Source organism: Sabethes cyaneus, chromosome 3 (assembly GCF_943734655.1).
Source record: "Sabethes cyaneus chromosome 3, idSabCyanKW18_F2, whole genome shotgun sequence".
Taxonomy (NCBI): domain Eukaryota; kingdom Metazoa; phylum Arthropoda; class Insecta; order Diptera; family Culicidae; genus Sabethes; species Sabethes cyaneus.
In genome coordinates, this window is record NC_071355.1 from 244,544,185 (window position 1) to 244,567,233 (window position 23,049).

At 38.5% G+C, this 23,049-nt stretch overlaps 1 protein-coding gene across 1 annotated transcript in view; it reads right to left on the reverse strand.

The window, feature by feature from the left end:
- Window positions 1-23,049, reverse strand: part of LOC128741631 (beta-1,4-glucuronyltransferase 1) — a 202,217-nt gene that overhangs the window by 129,594 nt on the left and 49,574 nt on the right. The window contains exon 2 of the mRNA XM_053837586.1: window positions 7,183-7,203. The gene's annotated coding sequence lies outside the window, so the exon portion shown is untranslated. The remainder of the gene's footprint in view (window positions 1-7,182; window positions 7,204-23,049) is intronic.

The window sequence follows — 23,049 nt, forward strand, 5'->3', positions numbered from 1 at the left end:
CTCAATTTTTTCATCGCTGGCCTTTTCAGTCATCGAAGCACCACTTGTTGACCCTTTTAAACTATTTTTTCGCTATTTAAGTGTTCAACACATTTTAAGACGTTTTCCAAATTATTTTGCTTTGTATTCTATATTCTAATGCCACCGTCTTTTTTTGCCCTGTTTGAAGTTTGTTATACCGGTGCTGTAAAAGCACCCAAACAATTACAGGAACATAGTAGAGAGTGTTTCAAAAGAGTGACTTTTGAAAAAGGTATTCCCTTGAACATCTATTACGTTCAAATAAATAATTGGGTTCCCATGGATATTTTCAATAAAGTCCGTTGATAATTTCCATAGAATAAAGGAATTCGCAAAAGAAACTTTTCTGAAGATTCTACAATGAAAAAGAAATAAAATAACTTGAATGCTTCGTTTAAAGAAAAAGTCACATTAACAAGTTGTTTTTAAATATTTTAAATAACTTTTCAGAGCAATGTCTGCACACACTTTACAGGGGACTCACACATCACATCATAATATGAGTATAAGGTTCACATCGAAAGTAACCGATTGCAACTGTATAATCACTTTTCAACATAAACCCCATTTAACAGCTCAGTACGGACGATTATATATCACATCAACCCGTTTCCTGCGATCGTTAAACCGATTCAACATCCTAGAAATAAAAGGCAACCAAACACAGAAAGCTACTTCCTTAACATACGCTGCGCTGATTATGTTTCCAGGTTTGTGGGTTTACCTCCATTAAGACTTGTTGATGCTATTTCGAACCGCACATTTGGTATTCCTTTGAATCAATCAGAATCAAAAAAAAATCAATAGTGTGTGTCCCACCTTTCGTAAACCGCAGCAGCATTTTTTCTTTTCATCTCGCTCGGCCTGTGAGCTGAGAAAAGGTTCATTTTATGCTTGTCATCTTGCGCACTTCTTAACAAGAGTGCCCCGGGCATCGTTTACGAACGAACCGAAAAATAAAGCTAAAATCTCTGAATAACCGAAACACATTTGGTCCCGACCCGGTTGAGTCCTACTACAATGCCCCTTCAGCAATCAGCGACCGCGCAATCAGTAAAGTATAAATTTCGCACTTGTTAGAGATAGACGGCAAGGCCTGAAAGGCGGAAGCGGCCGCGTACTTTAAGACCGGCGGCGGCCGTCATCCGCTTAACGACGTAGGTACAGTAGCCGCCGGAATCAATTGTACATACACTTAGCCTCATCCCGGCACTATCGGTGTACGCAGCATAGCCAGCACCGAGTGGATAGCAACACCAGCAGCACCAGCACAGGGTGGATGCTCTGCATTTGTGTGTTAATTTAATTTCTTTTGCTCGCTCATATCCCATTTCCTCCTTGTTGCCGGTCGCGTTGATGCGATTGCTGTTTTTCCACTCGGCACCGACCGACATCGACTCTTCGCCACTAGCGTGTCTAGGCAAAAAAAACAAAAGGGGGCGGCACCCGACCTTTCAGGAGATTTTTTAGACTGGAAAATTTAAATATGTTGTCATAAATACCGGTCGATTAGAATGAAATTCCGGACTTTTGGAATTGGACTTGAGATTAGAATTGGAATTAGATTAAACTGATATCAGAGTCTAAATTTGATTTAAAATTAGAATTAAATTAGACTTGAATGTCATTGGACATAGACATGAAATTAGCCACCAAGTTTTACTAGAAATCAGGATTAACATATTTCGTCTTATTTTCCCACACGTTTTACCTCTTTTACTCTTTTTTCTTTTAATAGAACAGCTTTCTCTTTTCAGTTCCGTATTTCCACTTTTGTTCCGTTTTTCTTCTTTTCAGTACCGTTTTCTTGGTTTTTGCTCTAGCTTTTCTTCTTTTTCCTTTGGCTTATACTCTTTTCCAATGGTTTTCTTCGTTTCCTGCCCTATTTGTTTTTTATTTTCAGTCCCGTTTGTTTTTTTTTTTGTAATTTTTTCCCATTACCACCCGCCTCCCCCCCTCTTCCCTTTTTTCGTTTTCGACTTTTTCTAACCTCTTCTCCTCCTTCTCGTTTTTCCTCTTCATCAGTTCCGTTTTTTCTCTTTCCCCTATTTTCTTATATTCTGTCGCGTTTACTCTGTTTTTGGTCCCCTTTGTCCTTCGATTATCCTATTTTATCTTCCGTTTTTCGTATATTCCTCTACAATTTTACGTTTTACTTCAGACCGTTTTCCTTTTCTTATTTTTCTGTACTTTTTACGCAACTCATTTTTATTTTGTCTCATCTTTTCTGTATAACTCTTCCCCGTTTTCCTCGGTTCGTCCATCGACTTTCTTTTTTCTCTTTCGCTACCCTTCATTTCCTTTTTGGTTTCTCTCATTTTCCTTTTCATTTTGCCTTTCTTGTCTCGTTTTTTATATTTTCTTTCCCATTTTCCCACCTTTTCTGTCCCGTTTTCACTCTATCTTGTTTATCCTGTTTTTCTGCCGGCTCTTTCCTCTTTCTCATCTTTTCCTTTCCCGTTTATCACCCTTTCCTCTCACAGATCTCGTTTTTCTCTTTTCTGTTCCTTTTTTCGCCTTGTTAGGCTCGTTTCTCTTCCTTTTCAGTCTAATTTAATTGTTTTCTGTTCCGTTAACTCTTTTTGTTAATTTTTGTTCTCGTCTGATACAGTTCTTCCTTTTATTATGTTCTGCTTACCTTCTTTTTCTGTCGCGTTTTGATTTTCAATTTATACCGTTTGTCTCCTTTTTCGTTTTTTTGTCAATTTTCCTTTTTTCCTGTTTCTATTTGGACTAATTTAGGGTTGAAAATTTATTTTGTCCTGTTTATCACCCTTTCGTCTTATTTTCCTGATCCTGATTTTCTTCCTGTGTTTATCTTTCAGACCCGTTTCTCCTCTGTTTCCAGTCTCATTTTTTGTTTTCTGTCCCGTTAATTCTTTCTTTTTTTTGTTTTCGTTTGTTCAGTTCCACCTCTTATTATGTCATGTTTCTCTTACTGTTTATGTTTCTGTCATTTGTGTATTTCGTTTTATCGCGGTTTTCCTTCATTTTAATTTTTTTCCTTGTTCGTTTCTTCTTTTTCTGTTCACATTTCTCAATTCTCCTAGTCCCATCTTCTCTCCTTTTCTTGTCCTCCTTTTCCATTCCATATTTTGTTTAATTCTGACTAGTTTGCCCTCATTTTTTCTTGTTTTCCTCGTTTTCCTTATCGTTCTTCCTTCAAAGTGTCTCATTATTTATCTTTTTTCCGTTCTCCTTTTTCTGTCCAGTCTCCTCTTTTTCTCCCCCATTTTTCGTTTTTTTGTTTTTTTTCGTCGACTGTGAGGGTAGTCTTTGGTCCATTTTTCTTGTTTTTCTGTTCCTTTTTCGCATTTTGTTCCTATTCCATTTGGTCCCATTATTCCCCTTTAACCTTTTTTCCCGTGTTTCTTCCCTCGATTTTCTTTTCTCTCTGTCTCTTTACTTCTTTTTCCTTTTTGTTTCTCTTGTTTTCTATTCCATTTCACCTTGTTTGTCTCGTTTGTCCACCTGTTTTGTTTCTCCCCTGTTTCCAATTTTGGTGTTTGTTTTCTGTCCCGTCAACTCTTTCTATTTTTATTTCATTTTCGTTTGTTCAGTTCTCCCTCTTATTACGCCCTGTTTTTCTTACTTTTCTATCACATTTTGTTTTTCGTTTTATTCGTTTATTCGTTTGTGTTGCGTATATTTTCTCCCGATTCTCTCCTTTTTCCGTTCAAATTTCCAATAATCCTGTTCCCGTATTCTCTCCTTTTCCATTTCGTTTTTTCGCTTTTCGTGTTTTGTTCCGTTTTTTTATTTCCGACTTGTTTGTCCTCATTTTCCTTATCGTTTTCTTTATCGTTTTTCGTTTCAAGTATCTTATTTTTCCGTCTTTTTTGTTCTCCCTCTTTTTCTGTCTAGTTTTTCGCATTTTTGCCCCGTTTACTCCATTTTTCAACCGTTTTCTTCTTTTACATTTTTCTTCTCCGTTTTTAATGGTCGGTTTTCACTCCTAGTTTTATTAGTTTTACTTTGGTCTGTTTACCGTTTTTCTTTGATTCTTTTTCAGTCTCATATTTTTTCTCGCTATTCTTTCCATTCCGGTGTCTCTTGTTTTCTGTATCATTTTACTTTCTCCTCTCATTTTCCCACCTATTCCGTCTCCTTCTATTTAACTTATTTTACTTTTTTTTCTGCCGGCTGTTTCCTCTCATTCCCTTCTTTTCTTGTTCCGTTTGGCACCCTTTCCTCTTATTTTCCTAATCCCGATTTTCCTCTTGTTTCTCTCCGTTCTGTTCCATACTGTTCCATATCTCGACTTTCCAAGAGACTTTCCTTTTCAGTCTCGTTTTCTGTTTTCTGTCCCATTAACTCATTTTCTATTTTTTTTTGTTTCATCTGTTCACTTCGTTCTCTTATTATGTCCTGCATGTCTTCCTTTACTGCCACGTTTTGTTTATCGTTTTGTCCCGTTTTAATTTTTTTCTGTCCATTTTCCTCTTTTTCTTTGCACATCTCTCAATTTTCCTGCTCCTGTATTCTTTTCCTCCTGTTCTGTTCCGTTTTATTCCTTTTTTGTTGTTTTTTTCTATTACTGACTAAAAGCAAAGCCTTGGACTTAAACGTCTTTTTAAGACTTGACCCTTCTTTATCGACAGACCTCACAGACTAAGAGTACGGACAATCCTATTGACTCTAGCAGCACCGCCTAGCCGAGACCAGCATTGTGCCTCGAAGCTAACTGGGCAGTTCTATTACTGACTAATTTGTCCTCATTTTCATTCTCGTTTTTCTCAATTTCTTTATCGTTTTTTCTTCTTATGTTTCATTTTTCTTCCTTTCTTTTTCGTTCTCCCTCTTTTTCTGTGCAGTCTCCTCTTTTTTGCTTTTTTACCCCTTTTTGTTGCGTTTTCTTCTTTTCCTCCATCAATTTCCTTCTTTTTCTCAAGCTGTTGTTCTTTTCCTTTTCGGTTTCTCTCGTTTTCTGTTCCATTTTGCTTTCTTGTCTCCTCTTTCCTTGTTTCTTTTCCGTTTTCCATCCTTTTCTGTCTCGTTTTCCTTCTGTTTATCTGGGCTTTCCTTTTTTCTGCCGAGTTTACCTCTTTGTCTTCTGTTCCTGTCCCGTTTACCACTCGTTTCTCTTAAAGCTCTCGTTTTTCTTTTTTCTATTTCATTTTTCGCCCCTTTTAGGCTCATTTCTCTCCCTTTCCAGTCTCGTTTTATTTTGTTTTCTATTCCATTAACTGTTTTTCTATACTTTGTTTTCGTCTGCTTGTTTTCGGTTTATACTTTTTTAATTTTTCTCCATTTTCCTCTTTTCTGTTCCCCATTTTTTCAATTTCTGTCTAGTTTGCTTCGTTTTTCCGTATTCCTTTGCTTTATTTTTCTTCTTTTGTTTTCCGTTCTCACTCTTTTTCTCGCCTCGTTTACCCTTCCAGTCTCTCCTGCTTTTCGCCTCGTATACCTTATCGCAAAAATAGTGTCTAATTAAATGAACAGAACAGGAAATTATTTAGTTTTATATTAACTTTTAAAGAGAAGATGGAGCACGTGCCCCAGTGTGCCCCTGCCTGGGCACGCCAGTGCACTCTTCCTATCGGCACAGCACTAACCGACTCTACACTGCCCCGGTCGCTTGGTCGATCGGGTTACATGTAGCAGTAATAAATTCGAGGTGGTGTTGAACATGTACGAACACTTGGGCCTTTTGATTAAACTTCTAGTCTGGCACGGCACATGACTTGGCAGCCAGCAGCAGGACCTTCGCCGGCAGTCTCGGCTAGCTCTAGCACAAAGCGGGCAAAGATGGATGCGCCCGAGATGCAACAAACTACCAGGCACAAAGTGCAGTGCATCATGTGTTTCCTCTTCTTTCCTGCTCGGTTGCTTTCAATTCCGATGACTTTAAATTGAATTACATAAAAAGGAATTACAAAACGTAGAAGACCAGACCTCGCCGGACCTCAACAAGCACTTGATATCATTTACACTTGCAGGCCGGGAGATTTGCTGCTCTGCTGCACGGCAAACGCTCAGCCGGAGGCAATTTCCCGGTACATTTGTACAATTCGTTTATTACAATATCTTCGCTCATTTTATGCGTTGCTGGTTGGGGATCTAATCTGGACCCTTGTCTTGCGCCTTGCCTTGCCTGGTCTGTGCGATTCGCTTACGGTCGACACTGTTGCTGTTTAAACTAGCCGCGATAATGGACAATAAAAAGCGGACTTACTTCCAGTAGTCTCAATTTATTGTGTAGCATGGAAGCCCCCGAAGGGATAGCATAATGTATCGATGATCGTTGTTTATAATACTATTCACATATCATCGACTTTATAGGAATTTATCGCTGCGCAACATCATGCGACTCGAGGACAAAAAGTGGAGTTCTGCGTGATATATTTTAGCATGAAACGAGAGCAGCTGCAAAGCAGCTAAGTTTCATTAAAAATTGAATTAAAGAACGTTCATCTGAACGTGGATGAAACTATAAATAGTTTATTCTGCAGCATTGCTGCTACAAGATGTCGTCAATCAGTTCTAAAAAAATGCAACTTCGAGATATCCTCCAGGCTACTGACCACAGACGGGACACAAAGAAGCGAATGATCTACGGTCCGTTATCACGCGCAGCAGCGGCCGGTCTCGTTTCGAGCTGGGAAAACCATGAAACCAAACCAATAACATTGGCCATTGACGGCGAGCCAAATATCGATCCGCGTGTCGCGGCTTACCGTCATCGAAACCGCCCCACCCACCGGACCGCGCCCGCAGGCCGTGGGGTGTCCTCGTGTGGGTGGCAGTTCGTGTTTATTTTCGGAGCTCATTTTTCTACCAAAACCGGTCGATTCGATTGGTATGTATTATTACACGTTTCATTTCAATCCAGGTGCCACGATGAAAACGGATATCCCCACCGCCCCGGTTCCCCGGTTCGGCCAGTATCTTTGTTTTGTTCGTGGCCGGGTGCCCGTTGGGGAGGACTCTCCTTGTGTGATTCATAATTTAGTGACAGACGGTTTTCAGGCGAAAGTCGACCTTATCGACCAAAGGTCGAGCGGAAAGTTCTCTCACGTTCTCGTTTCTATTAGGAAAGTTTAAAATAGGAATGTATGCTTTAGAATACTTTCATACTTTTCACCCTGGCCCAATTTAAAAATAAAACATTGAATGGAATTTTCTCAGTGAATTTAGTTACCGAGTGACTTCAAAACTTACCTTAAACCCGTGGAGTTATTACTGAAAAAGAAAAGAAAAAAGAACGTTAAAATTTGAAATAGGTACGATTAAAACTTCGTTTAAAAATACATCCATAAAACTTTAAACAGATTATCTCTCTGAGTTTCAACTTGCTAAAAAATTTCATGTTAAATATCTTAAAATCTACACGTTGCGAACACATTATTTGCAACATCTCTTGTATTAACCACAAAAGAAGCTATGAAATGTTCAGTCTGTCATCTATCCTAAATCGTTAGGAAATAGATCAAAACTGATGGCATGATAATTTGGACAAGTAAAAATTCGTAACCGTGTTCCCGGGATCCCGGGAATATGAGAACAGAAAAGTTGGCATATCATCAACCGAACGACCAACCAACAATATACGTATATGGGGGCGAAGAAACGATTGAATCCGGTTGCCCACACACAACACACCGGAACCCGCGGTAGTTGCCAAAACGGAATACCGAAAAAATGGTGGCCGTGTTTTGAGCCGTGATTCCGAAATCGGTAAAGTTGAGTGATAACAAAAATGCCTGCTCAATTTTCCCGATGAAGGTCATTTCCGCAGAAAATAGTTGGAAAACGAAACCACAGAAAAGCATGGAAGATGATTTACGAAGCTTGAGGTTAACTCAAAGAAAACAAGTGTATTATTTTGACAGAATTTGATGTCGTGCCCAAAAATGCTACAGAATAATAAGCAAGACGGAAAGATGTTTATCATTGATACGCCCTTTCTTGGCTAAGTCGATGCTATGAAGTCACTTCAAATCTTCAGCACAAACGAGAAGGCAAATATAACTAATATTTAACAAAGCTCAATTGTAAATTAATAGAAAATAAAAACAAAATTTAATGTCAAACAAAGTAAAATGCAATTGAATTAATGTTTGTGTATTTAATTTTTCTATAAATTTTCTGTTATTTTCCCAAAATTTTACTATAATTCTCCTATCATGTTTCCTTCTTAGTTTTCTTCACTTTTTGTAGTTTTTTTGCATTGTTTTATTTTATGTGTTTTACTAAACTGTCTGTATTTATTCTTTCATTTTCTACCACTTTTTGCTATTATTTTCAATGTTGCGTATCTAGCGAGAAGTAAACCATGCCTACTCACACGCGAAAGAGTATGAGAAACATGGCATTCAACGTTTACGCCACACACGCAGGCGTACAGGAAACAGCCGCCAGTGCTGTGTGCAGACATTCTGCTACTCACACACTCGTGCGCACATCCTCACATCGTCTTGCTGCATAGCTTATTCCCAAGTCAAAAAAACTTGCCCATTAGGCTGGTTATAGGAGCACTAGGATACAAATTTTGCATTACTTTTTCTTTTCTTCTTCATCTTCGTCCTCGATTCTACGCACGGGCGGGAGTGCGGGACGCGTCGCGAATAATCGGTATCAACAGATCGGGCTGCAAAGACGAACGACGGGCGACGACTGATAGCTGTTACTGTTAGGCAAACAACCAGTCGCAAAAACTCGTTGCAGTGCATGAACAAAGAAGTGCGGGAGTTTTCAAGGGATGCTTATGCCGGCATGATCGTTAGAATGTATGTGAGAAAATTAAACCACAAGGGAGGGGTTCGCAACACTGATTATTTTGTAATTTCTCCGTTTTACTTCTGTATTTTTATGTACTCCGATCAATCACAGAGGTGCAACTATTTATGCGTTTTTTTTTTGTGTTCATTTTCCTGCAATTTTTCTACATTTCTTTTGCATTTTTGTTTTGTAATTTTGCTGTATTTTATTCCTCCATTTCACGGTCATTTTTCTGTAAGTTTTCGACGATTTTTCTATGATTTTACTATAATTTCTCAGAAATGTTACTAAAATTTTTCGGTAATTATTCTGTAACTAGTTTAATGCTAGATCTTACTCAGGACTCCCTTGTTTCGCAGTCACTTGTATACAAGTGACAAACCCCTTTTTCCTCACGTCTGAATATGTCGATTCCTGCCTTGTCCATTTATTTTGGGCCTCCTTCCCCTGTTACATGGGCTGGGTAGCATTTTGTGAGAACGAAAATAGAAGTGTAACTTTTCATTGCAAGATTTTAAATGGTAATAACTACTAAACTACTGAACGAAACTGAACAACTTACATGCCGTTGGATAGACAACATGACCAGCAATTTTATGGAGGGGTAAACGAGCAATTTTATAGAGGGTGTAAGAGTCCTAAACAAATGAAACACAAATTTCCTCATAACTTGATAACTAATCAAGCAAATGGAACCAAATTTGGCATGTGGGGTTTTTTGAAGACATGAATTTATTTTATAATAATGGTTTGAGACCCCTCACCCCTGTGGTAGGAGGAAAATGACTCGCATACAAATAAAACAGATTTTTTTTGCGTATTTGCCATATTTTCTGCTATGTAACAAGCGGTAAGATGTGAAAGTAAACTAGTAAAACCTTCTCGGAGCAAGAGACGGTGAATCGACGTCGCTAGCTTACGTGCCTGTTGCTATTCATGTCAAAAGAGAAGGACTTTGGAATGGCACGTCATATTTGCGATGAACGTGCTTTGTCTTTAATATTATTTGTAACCAATGGCCCTTTTAAAGGCCACAAGCGAGTTAGAGTAAGATTATTGAAACATGTCAAGCTACGCATAATCATATTTAATACAATAATCTGTGGGCTAGTCATTCATCACTATTTCAACCTTTATGATGCACACAAGGGGTTTCTAAAAGAAATCTCTATGTGTCAATGGTTGCAGCCGTTGTACTTATGATCCCCCGTCCACGTATTTTCAAAGCCGCCTTTGCATTTAATGAAGAATTGAATCTGAATATTTCGCTCTTCTCTTTCAAACATTCGCACTCAAACAATGACACTCACAGATTTTTATAAACATACATATGCCAAAAATGCAGTTTACATTAGTCTTTGATCTAATGATCTGATATAGTCGTACATCACCCTTTCGAACAACCCTTAAGGCTGTATACCTTGTAGTTTTGATAAAAATGTTTAACCTCTCCTTCCTCCCCACAGCCACCATATATCTGTTTTTCTTCAAAAATCCTTATAATTACGTCACAACAAAGAACCGCTGAGACCTGTGAGAAACCGCTTAGTAGCATTCAATGATTCGCCAAAGCTCTGACACACGATGTAATTGGTTCGTTGCGGCCAAATTTAGGCCAAGATAAAACGAGTTAGTCAGCAATGATAACAGCCTCCGAATCACTTCAGAAAGGCGAAAATTCATAAGCGACAGTCATTTCGGTGAGTCAATTTCGCCGATAAGCAGTTTGACTACGAACAAAGCCTGTTGTCCCAGTGGTATTCAAGCAAACGACAGCGGTCGAGATACGGAGGTAAATTATTTGGGTCACGCCAAGGCAGATCACGCATGCCCACGCATGGTGCGAATCGCCTCTGCACTCGTTCAATTTGAAAGTGCCAACAGGGCTGGTGCAGGGTCCAAATTACACAAGTGTTTTCAAGAAGCAGACGGACTAGTGCGCAATAGACTGATTTGAAACAATGCGGATCGTTAATGTCTCGTACTATTTAGGGACCATCCTCAAGGCAACGAATCGTCAAGTAGATTTTAAGAGCGTCAGTACATACTAGTCTGCAGTCAGTCCCGAGAACGCAGGCAGCGCCATTGAAAAATAAAATAAACAAAAGTGGTCACAAGTTACTTCCTTGGGGTACACCCGATTTATATGGGAAGGGGGATGATAACTTAGACCCAAGTTTCACTTGCAAAGTTGTTGCGAGGTACCCAGTCGTAAGATTTTGTCAAGCGGTACGGCGGTTTAAAAGCTACAGTGAGACACTTTTTTCCCAAAACTTCGAAAGATTGTTCGAAAGGGAATACCTAGCTGTCTGGAAAAAAAGTCGTTTTATGGATAATCCAAATTAGTTACAACCACAAACGTGTTGTCTATTCTCTCCTGCCTATTTCTTTTACAATCTTTCTATAGTTTTTTCTGTTGTTTTCCTGCATTTTTGACGTAGGACTACGTCTTACGGCAAGGTTTGGCTAGATAGCGTGTCATTCGTGTCACTAATAATTTAGCGGTTTCCCGATCGATTTTAAATATTTTTCCACCAATCGAACGGAACAAGAGTTGGCCCGAATGAAGAACGCTATTATTTCGTAAAGTGCACACTATTGAAAAAACTAAAAATAATAAAGCATTGTTCAACAAGAAATCCTCGCATTCTGATTGGATGGGAAAGGCGTCATCGAAGTTTGCACGTGTTTTTCGCACAAAAGCAACAGAAACTTCCCGTCCCAACAGGTCGAAGATTCTTTACGACGTTCAAAAACCTATACCAATTTGACATCTGTGCTTGGGAAGTAAGCCAAAGTCTAAAACCATCCTTTTCTTCAACCGAGTTTATCTTTAAACATTAAATCTAATCCGAATTAATGTCCTGAAAGTGAAACGTCATAGAAAAGTGAGCGGTCATCCCTTCTTTTTGCCATATCGTATCTGTAGAGGTATTGCAAGAATTTATTCGGAATTGTTGTCTTACACGGAAGGGATATTTATGCACGTGACATGACGGAGCAAAATCAACGACTCTCTTATCCGAGAATAGTTTTGAATGTTTCTTTTGAGGCTTTGCGCGTCAGTTGATTGCTTACAATTCTTTGCATAGTTTCAATAGTCAAGCATAATACTATAATTAATTTCTTTCAAAAATGAGAGACAAGACAAGGCAGGAGGGATCCGTAGTGATGCCAATTTTATTTGACCGTATAAAGAAGGTAGTTGGGATTTCTCAAAAATTGCAACACAACCAAGCAATTTTAACATAACAGTTGTTTGATATCATCAAATCTATACCTATAAAGAAGGATTTCTGTCTGTCTGTCTGTCTGTCTGTCTGTCTGTCCTGTGTTCCTTATAGAATCAAAAACTACTGAACCAATCGGCGTGAAAATTTGCATGTAGAGGTTTTTGGGGCCAGGAAAGGTTTTAGTGATGGTTAGAGACCCCTCCCCCCACTAAGAGGGGGGGCTCCCATACAAATGAAACACAAATTTCTGCATAACTCGAGAACTAATCAAGCAAATAGAACCAAATTTGGCATGTGGGTGTTTTCGGTGACAAGAATTTATTCTAGGGTAATTTGAGACCCCTCCCCTCTTTATAAGGGGAATTATAACTCCTCTCCCCTTTAAGAGGGGGGGTTTCCATACAAATTTCCTCATAACTCGAGAACTAATCAAGCAAATGGAACCAAATTTGGCATGTGAAGGTTTTCGAGGGCAGGAAAATTTTCTACGTTGAATTAGGACCCCTTCCCACTCTAAGAGGGGGGGCTCCTGTACAAATGAAATACAAATTTCCTCCTAACTCGAGAATTAATCAAGCGAATTGAACCAAATTTGGCATATGTGTGTTTTTGGAGACAATTTTTTTTTCAATGATGAATTGGGACCCCTCTCCACTTTCGGAGGGGGGCTCCCATACAAACGAAATACAAATTTCCTCATAACTCGAGAACTAATCCAGCAAATGGAACCAAATTTGGCGTGTAGGTGTTTTTGGAAGCAAGAATTTTTTCTGTGATGAATTAGGACCTCTTCCCACATTAGGAGGGGGGGCTCCAATACAAATGAAATACAAATTTCCCCATAACTCGAGAACTAATCAAGCAAATAGAACCAAATTCGGCATGTGGAGGTTTTTGGAGGCAAAAATATTTTCTACGGTGAATTAGGATCCTTCCACACTTCAAGAGGGGGGGCTTCTACACAAATGAAATACAAATTTCCTCATAATTCGAGAACTAATCAAGCAAATGGAACCATATTTGGCATGTGGGTGTTTTTGGAGGCAACCATTTTTCCCATTATGAATTAGGACTTCTTACCTTTTTAGGAGGGGGGGGGGCTCCCATTCAAACGAAATACAAATTTGCTCATAACTTTAGAACTAATCAAGCAAATGGAACCATATTTGGCATGTGGGTGTTTTTGGAGGCAACCATTTTTCCCATTATGAATTAGGACTTCTTACCTTTTTAGGAGGGGGGGGGGGGCTCCCATTCAAACGAAATACAAATTTGCTCATAACTTTAGAACTAATCAAGCAAATGGAACCAAATTTGGCATGTGAGAGTTTTAGATGGCAGAATTTTTTTTCTGTGGTGTATTACGACCCCTTTCCCTTTTAAGAGGGTGGGCTCCCATACAAATGAAATACAAATTTCCTTATAATTTGAGTACTAATCAAGCAAATGGAACCAAATTTAGCATGTAGGAGATTTTTGAGTCTTGAATTTATTTTATGATAGTTAGAGACCTCTCACCCCTGTGGTAGGGGGATATGGACTCTCATACAAATAAAACAGAAATTTTTGCGAAACTCAAAAACTAATCCAACTCGAGAAATTCGAGACTCTTCCATAAAACATTAATCAATAACAAGACCACAAAAACTATCTATAGTAACACTAGATCATTCAGGACGAGCCGGTCGCGAGTGTTGCCGGTGACCCGCCGTCGGAAGCGCCGCCCACTGGGGGGCTTGCAAAACTCGAGATAGTGACAAAGATCATCCGAGATTCATGATTTATGTACAACACAGGTTAATTTGTGGCAATACGAAGTTTGTCGGGTCAGCTAGTTACATATATATGTACAGTCAGTCCACAATTATGCCAGAATTATGGGTCATTTTAGTTTTATCTGTTTATTAATGCATGAATTGATTGATGCTAATTGCTAATTGATTTGAGCCTTTATTAACATTCATTTAAAAAAAACGAATTTTCTCAACCTGCAGCCTCAACAAACCCTATACACTGAAGTCGCTTTTTACGCGTTTTTTTTATGCGGTTTTTTCAGTGGCGACTCGTGGGGGTTTAACTTACCGGTTCAACCAGCGAAAAATACAAATCAATCCTATATTTTAAGCATCAAACAAACATTATTAACGTCGGAATACGACGGTTTACTTTACCAGCAAACTCGTCTCTGAATTTTAACTACGAACCGAAAGCTTTTCGTTCAATTTACCTATTGAACCATATTCAAGAATAGCCACCTTACTGCGATGCACGCACACGGTGGCACATAGGCTTATAACTTTGCAGAATACCACAAGCAATATGTGTAAGTTGTTCAATGCTAAAGATGAACGAGTCAATGAGAAAATTTTGCGAATAATGCATGTCAACCACGCTCTATTTTCAAATCTCCTTCGTACCAACTACAGAGACTATAGATTACAGAGGCGACAAGGCACTCAAAATCTGCTAAATTTTAAATAAAAGCGGAGAGTTACCATTATTTGTGATGGTACTCTCCGTTTTCATTCAAAATCTTGCGGTTTTTGAGCGCCTTGTCGCCTCTGTGTTCTATAGTCTCTGTAGTACCAACACATTGTTCCTGGTGCTAGTATCAACAATCAGCACCAGGAATAATGTGTTGGTCTGCTTGTTCATTTAGATCTCTAAAGCAACGTTCAAACGTCGTGTTGAACGTTTTGCTCATTGGCTTCGTAACTATACAAAATGGAATCGAAGTGCAGACTACAGAGACTATAGATATAGACTATAGACTATAGATCAATAGTCTCTGTAGCGCAGACCTTTGGGATATGTGGTAGTATGGAAGCTGTTTTACATTCTATTTTTATCTCCTTCGTACCAGCACATTATTCCTGATGCTAATGCAGTATCAAGAATCAACACCAGGAATAATGTGTTGGTATGCTTGTTCATTGTGATCTCTAAAACCACATTCAAACGTGGTGTTGAACGTTTCACTCATCAGCTTCGTGACTAAACTAAATTCGTATAGCATATGCGTTGGTGCAAACGAAATCATGAACGAGAGATGCAAATAATTTTGTCGGACTTAATTTTGCTGCCTGTCCTATGAACAGGTAGAACATGCGGACGAGTCGTCACTGGTTTTTTCTTACGCGACTATTTTTACGCGAATTTCGGAATTTACGCGGTTTTTTTTTCGCGATTTTCGGAATTTACGCGGTTTTTTACGCGAATTTTGGAATTAAGGCGGTTTTTTACGCGAATTTCGGAATCTACGCGGTTTTTTTTACGCGGTTTTGATTTACGCGGGACGTATCCTTCGCGTAAAAAGCGACTTGAGTGTATATGCTTCATATAGTATGTAGCATGTATACATGAAGAATCGAATTGCAGCAATGTTCCGATTTTATCAGCTCCCGATTTTGTCTACCCCCGATTTTATCAGCTTTTTATCCCGATTTTGTCAGCCTATAAATTTTGTTTAACTTTTGTGCTTTTCAACTAGATTTATAAAACTTTTCAGCCTACTTGAAACTATTCTGATACTCTAGGGAGAGTTTTTGAATAAAATGATGCCTTCTGGCGAGTAATTCGGGGTCAAAATAAGGGTATTTTTATAGTAAAAGTTCTATAGTTCCTAAACAAACAAAGATAGAGGTATACTATATTCAGCAATGTTGTGTACTTTTACTATTTATGCAACTTAGTAAAACAGAAAAAAGTCATACAACAACTACAAAAACAGCTAAAATAGAAAAACTGATTTTAACGATTTTTCATTTATAAGAAATAGGATTTTTCTATCTTTGCTGAAGAGATAGAAGGTTACTGTCTTTAGCAAAATTTCTTGTAATAATATGCTGTAAAACTTTGCAAAGCACACCAATGTGTTATATTGTCTCTTAAGTCTTAAGGATCGGTAATTTTTTTTTTTTTGAATTTTCTTTACTAAGTTCAAGACTTAAGACCTAATACTTAACTCTTGAATTTTGAAAAAAAAAATTCAAAAAAAAAAATACCGATTTTGTCAGTTTTCCCATTTTGTCAGCCCAAAATTCAACATGGAGCTGACAAAATCGGAACATTACTGTATTACATGCCTAGATACATGCTACTATCGCTACAAAGAAGCTCACGTAGACCTGCGTCACCTATGCGGTCGTGTCTTGTAGAGTACCCCTCTGATTTTTCTTTATTTTTTTCACAATTTGTTTGTAAATTTTTTGCTATAATTTTTCAATCATTTTTCTGTGATACTTTCTATAATTTTCCGTATTATTTGTTGAATTTTCTGCAATTTTTTGATAATTTTAATTTTTTTCATTTTTGTCGTAAAAGTCATAAAATGCCGAAATCGTACGTCCGGCAATAAAACAAACGAGTAAACGTGAAATGTTCTACCGCTAGTGATCTCGTGAAAGTCCAAGACAAGTTGTAAAATGATACACCGTCGAAAGTGCACTATACTCGGTGCCATTTGCTGCCGCTTTTCGATGACCCAATTTTGGCCGTGCCAACAATTATTACCGGATTCTGCATCATTGCACTCTACCTTACCAGCCAGGCCACAGTTATAGCACACACACACAAACACACACACTCACAATCGTACTAAAGTCCATCCTCCTATTAAAAATAGGTCAGCCATCGTTGGCAGTTGCCAATTGCGGGAGGAGAAAAGGTGAATGACAGGACCGAGCGCACAAGTTGCCACCACCCATATGTATCGTTTAATTAAGACACGATCCAGGAGATTGGAAATTAGCCAAGATTGAACGTTTCGAAACGTTGGAACGTTTTCAATCGTGCCGACAAAGGTTCCCCTCCCCGGTTTGGGAATTTTGATACAAATCGTGATAGTCAATTCCGCACGTAGCTATAGATATCAATATATCGTCCATCCGGGTAAATATGGGCAGGACGCAGTGGCATCGATGATGCGGAGCATGTAAAGTAATGCCAAAACAGCGGTGGTCTGGCGGCGAATGCGGCAAAAAGCCGGTAAATTGCAATCTGTGAGTAAGCGGAAATGTATTTACTTACTGCTTCTGTGTATTATTTTTGTTACATTTTTTTTTTTTGCTTCTGACCAAATAGTACGTTGAAAGTTTTCCGATTGATTTTATCCACTAATCAATGGGCGGATGGTAGTGGCTCATAATCAATCGAACTTTCCAAGAGCGGTATCGTCGTGATGCGGTAGCGGAACGCGCTGCTGTCGGTTTTAATTGTATTATACAACTTTTTGTTCGAGTTTATTCCGATTGGGGAAAAATAGCTTGGAATTCCATTTAAATTAAACCCGTCAATGTACGATTCGACTCTCGGTTTGTTTGCTGCCGGCAAGCATCAATTTTTAATCGCTCAATTTGAATTTGACTTTATTCGACAAGCCGAATTATAATTGAAAATTCTTCCGATTTTTTGTTAACTCGAAAGATATTTTTTCCATAAAATCATAGAAAGTGCATTCTAACCTTGTCGACCTGCTTCGAGAAAGGGTGGAGTTTCCCTCCCCGAACAAGATAAATGATCCCGCAGCCAAACAAATCTTGCCCTCCTAATGATGCCAAACAACATTGTCCCATTGATTTTCGTCACATTGCTATTCCTGTCATTCGTCGTTGCCCGTGTTCCACCTGCTGCAACACCGTAGTCAACCTGGCCGGAAGAAAATGCTGTGAGTCTTTGGGGGGAAGCTTTACTGTTTGCTGTCGCATCGCTGGCTGCCTCTACGGCAGGTCCGACGTCCGACGACGATGACGATGACGACGACGACGACGAAGCCCGTTTGATATGCAAATCAGGCCGCTCATTGCTATCGCTATCGGGGTATACCGGTTTTGCATAGCGTTGCCCGGCCGGCCAGCTCCGCTTTCAACGGTGCATCTTGGCGATGCGATGGATTCGAAGAAAGAATGATTCGTCGCGCACATGACACCACCGGAATGTGATCATGTTGTGGTTGATAGCATCGCCGTTGTTGGTTTTTGTTTTTAATTTACTTCCGTGTTAGGGACATGTGTTACAACACCCATGCCTCGTGACGCTGAAACTGTTCGTTAGCCGGCTCCCACTCCTGTTTTTACTCCCACCGCAGCACAACAGAAGTGTCGAATGTCAGGAATTTTCTCGTGTGATTAAGAATTAATGATCCGATTGCATAACCGGATTGTTAGTTGGGGCAGTCTCTCCGCATGGAGCGTGAAACGGCCAGATGAATCGACCAGAGGCGACCAGAAAATTAATCGCTCGACCAACCACGGCTTGTTTGAGTGCTGGCCAACAAGCCAAGAACTTGGCACTTGGCTGCATAAAATCGAATTTAATTAGCCATGCTGCTGTCTCCAATGCCATGAGATGCATTACCGACTGGGACTGGCCGGCTGATTGTCAGCCGACGTTTCTGACCTCAAAGAACGACTAGTTTAACCCAGTTTTGCACGTCGAGAAACAAACACACGCGTCCGAAAGGCGGTAGGCGTAATCGAAAACCACTCTCGCTCGATTTTGCCATATTTGATCTTGCATTTGGGTCACCATTTGTGGCACGCAAAACATTTCCGCATAGATCACTGGCTTGTGGCCACCCACACACAGCCGTAAGAACCGACCATGACTGGAAACGGGGCGAACTTTGGTGGAGTTTTGTGTGACGCAACAGGACACCGAAACTTACAGTGTCAATCAAAAATAATAACCCTCAACTGTTGATTTATTCTTAATAATGTTTCCCAATAAGTCTATAAAGTTCTTCACATGAAATAATTGTAGTACGACGCTCAGATACTCAGCTCAGCTTAGGGCAGAGAAACATCAACCCTAGTAGACCACCCTACATGTGGTGACTTATGCTGTTACGTTAATGCTGGCTGACAGTGACGACAAAGGCTGGAACTGGTTTCAAAACGAAAACAAACCGATCGATCGGTTGTGATGTCGACTGTGGCAAACAGTTTCACAAGGCAAACAGTCCGAACGAACAAGCAACGACCTCTACTGCTGCTGCTGCTGCTGTCGCCTTTTGTCACACTTTGACGCCCGATGTGTGGAACTGGGCGAGGCACTTCTTTGTCCGCGCCGATTCAAATAGGAAGAGGAAATTAGAGCAAGCCGTAAATCGTAACCAGCCGCCAGTTATCATTTAAATAGTTTTGCTTTGCAAAAACGGCTTCTAACTTGATTTCGCTTTTTTACTTTACCGCTGTATTATTATGTTGCTGTATTATGTTGATCAAGTAGATATTATAAAATCCTTCAGAAGCGTTCCCATCGTATTTTTATATTTCATAACTGTATGTTTAAATGTGATTGAAAATAAGATTGCAAATTTTTGTATTTTACAGAAGTACCATCATTGCTCGATTGCGAGTTCCCAGCTTGAATTAAAATTCAGAAAATTTTATGCTTCAAAATAACATTTCTAAATTTAATTCATAACACCATTGTTGTATTAAATTATGGTTTGGTGTTGAAATCTTTCGTAAAAAGAATTGCAACGAATTACAGATGCTGCCTGAATATGCTTTTCGGCTCCTCTTTTGACTCTCCTTTTGGTTCTTCTCTTGATCCGTCGTTTCACCTTTCTTTTGACTTATCTTTTGACTCTTCTTTTGGTTATTCTCTCGATTCATCTTCTGATTCTTTTTTTTAGTCTTCTTTTGACTCCTCTTTTCACCACTCTTTTGACTCCTTTTTTGGCTCTTCTTTTGACTCTCCTTTTAACTCTTCTTTTAACTCTTTTTTTGGCTCTTCTTTTGACTCACCTTTGACTCTTATTTTAGCTCTTCTATCGATTCATCCATGTCCGAGAATCTTTTGACTCTTCTTTTGATTCTTTTTTTTTTACTTTTCTTTTGAATCTTCTATTGAATCTACTTTTGATTATTCTTTTAACTCTTTTTTTGACTCTTCCGTGAGACCTCTTTTGACTTTTTTTTGGTATTTCTCTTGATTCTTCGTTTCACTTATCTTTTGACTCATCTATTGACTCTTATTTTAGCTCTTTTACTGTTTGTTTACTACTCTACTTTTGACTCTCGACTTCCCTTCGACTTTTCCTTCAAGTTTCTTTTGACTCTTATGTTGACTCTACTTTGACCTCCTTTTTTGACTCTTCTTTAGACTCTTCTTTGAGTCTTGTCTTCTTTCGACTCTTCTTTTGATTACTCTTTTGACTGTTCTTTTGACTCTACTTTTGGTACTTCTCTTGATTCGTCGTTTCACTTTTCTTTTAACTCTTCTTTTGGTTCTTCTCTCGATTCATCTTTTGACTTTTGGTTCTTTTCAATTTAACTTAATTTAACTTTTCTTTTGAATCTTCTATTAACTCTACTTTTGATTATTCTTTTAACTCTTTTTATGAGTCTTCCTTGGGTCCTTTTTTGACTCTTTTTTTGGTATTTCTCTTGATTCTTCGTTTCACTTAACTTTTGACTCATCTATTGACTTTTATTTTAGCTCTTTTACTGTATGTTTGACTCTACTTTTGACTCTCGACTGCTCTTCGACTCTTCCTTCAAGTCTCTTTTGACTCTTATGTTGACTCTACTTTGAACCTTCTTTTAACTCTTCTCTTGACTCCTCTTTTGATTCTTCTTTAGACTCTTCTTTGACTCTTGTCTTCTTTTGACTCTTCTTTTGACTACTCTTTTGACTGTTCTTTTGACTCTCCTTTTGGTACTTCTCTTGATTCGTCGTTTCACTTTTCTTTTGACTCTTCTCTCGATTCGTTTTCTAGCTCTTCTTTTGACACATCGTTAGACTCTTCTCTTGGCCTTTCTTTTGACTCCTCTTTACACCGCTCTAGACGACTCACCCTTTGGCTCTTCCATTGATTCTACTTTCGATTATTCTTTTAACTCTTTTTTCGAAACTTCTTTGGCTCCTCTTTGGACCGTTCTTTTGCTACTTCTCTTGACTCGTCGTTTCACATTTCTTTTGACTCTTCTTTTGACCCTTTTTTTGGCACTCATGTTGACTCAACTTTTGATTCTTCTTTTGATTCATTTTTTGACTCGTCAAAACTCTTCGTCTGACTTCTCTTTTCACCACTGTTTGACTCTTCTTTTGGCTCTTTTCTCGATTCAACCTCTGGCTTTTTTTTGACTCTTCTTTTGGCTCTTTTTTTCATTTGTTTGGCTCTCCTTTTGAATCTTCTATTGACTCTACTTTTGGTTTTTCCTTTAACTCCTTTTTGACTCTTTCTTGGGTCCTCTTTTGACACCTTTTTCGTGTTATTTCTCTTGATCCGTCGTTTCACCTTTCTTTTGACTCAACTATTGACAAAATTAAATAAGGTCTAAAATAAGGGCTCTTTTACTGTTCGTTTGACTCTTCTTTTGACTTCTCTTTTAACTGCTCTTTTGAGTCTTCTTTGGGTACTTCTCTTGATTCGTCGTTTCACTTTTCTTTTGACTCTTCTTTCGATTCATCTACTGGCTCTTCTTTTTGACTCTTCTTTTGAATCTTCTTTGACTCTTCTTTTAACTCTTCCTTGACTCTTCTTTTGACTATTCTTATTATTCTTTTGACTCTGCTTTTGACTCCTCTTTTAACTGCCCTTTTAAGTCTTTTTTGGGTACTTCTCTTGCTTCATCGTTTCACTTTTCTTTTGACTCTTCTCTCGATTCGCCTACTGGCTCTTCTTTGGACTCTTCTTTTGATTTTTCTTTTGACTGTTCTTTTGACTTTTCTTTTGACTCTTCTTTTGACTCTTCTTTTGACTCTTCTTTTGACTCTTCTTTTGACTCTTCTTTTGACTCTTCTTTTGACTCTTCTTTTGACTCTTCTTTTGACTCTTCTTTTGACTCTTCTTTTGACTCTTCTTTTGACTCTTCTTTTGACTCTTCTTTTGACTCTTCTTTTGACTCTTCTTTTGACTCTTCTTTTGACTCTTCTTTTGACTCTTCTTTTGACTCTTCTTTTGACTCTTCTTTTGACTCTTCTTTTGACTCTTCTTTTGACTCTTCTTTTGACTCTTCTATTTACTCTTTTTTTAACTCTCTTTTGACATTTCTTTTGATTGTTCATTTGACTCAGGCTTTAGCTCATCTCTCGATTCGTCTTTTAACTCTTTTTTTGACACTTCTTTTGACTCTTCTTTTGACTCTTCTATTAACTCTTCTTTTAACTCTCTTTTGACACTTCTTCTTACGTTTGCTTCTTCTCTTGTTTCGTCTTTTGAACTCTCTTTTGACTCTTCTTTTGACTCAACTTTTGACTCTCCTTCTGATTCTTCTTTGGCTGTTTTTTTGACTCCTCTTTGGCTCTTCCTTGGCTCTTCATTTGACTCTTCTTCTGGCTCTTCTTTTGGTTCTTCTCTCGGTTCGTCTTTTGGCCTTTCTTATGACTCCTCTTTTGACTCTTCTTTGGCTCTTCTATGGACGCTTCTTTTGACTTCTCTTTTGACTGTTCTTTTGATTCTTATTTTGACTTTACTATTGACGCTCCTTCTGACTTTTCTTTTGGCATTTCTTTTGACTCCTCTTTTGACTCTTCTTTTGACTGTTCTTTTAACTCTACTTTTGACTCTTCTTTCGGCTCTTCTTTTGGCTTTACTTTTATTCTTCTTTTGACTTCTCTTTCAACTCTTTGTTTGACCTTTTAGCTTTTTTTGATTCGTCTTTTGACTCTTCTATTGGTTTCTTTGGCGCTTCTTTTGACCCTTCTTTTGACTTGTCTTTTGACTGTTCTACGGATTCTTCTTTCGACAGTTCCTCTGACTCTTCTTTTGGTTCTTCTTTCGATTCGTCTTATGACCTATCTTTTGACACTTCTTTTGATTGTTATTTTGACTCAACTATTGACTCTCCTTCTGACTTGACTCTTATTTTTATTCCTCTTTTGACTTTTCTTCTGATTCTTCTCTCGATTCGTCTTCCGACTCTTCTTAAGACTCTTCTTCTGACTCTTCTTAAGACTCTTCTTCTGACTCTTCTTTTGAATTTTCTTTTGATTCTTCTATTGACTCCTCTTTCGACTCTACTATTGACTGTTCTTTTGACTCTTCTTTTCGTACTTCTCTTGTTTCGTCTTTTGACCTTTCTTTTGCCTCTTTTTTGTACTCGTTTTTGACTTTACTATTGGC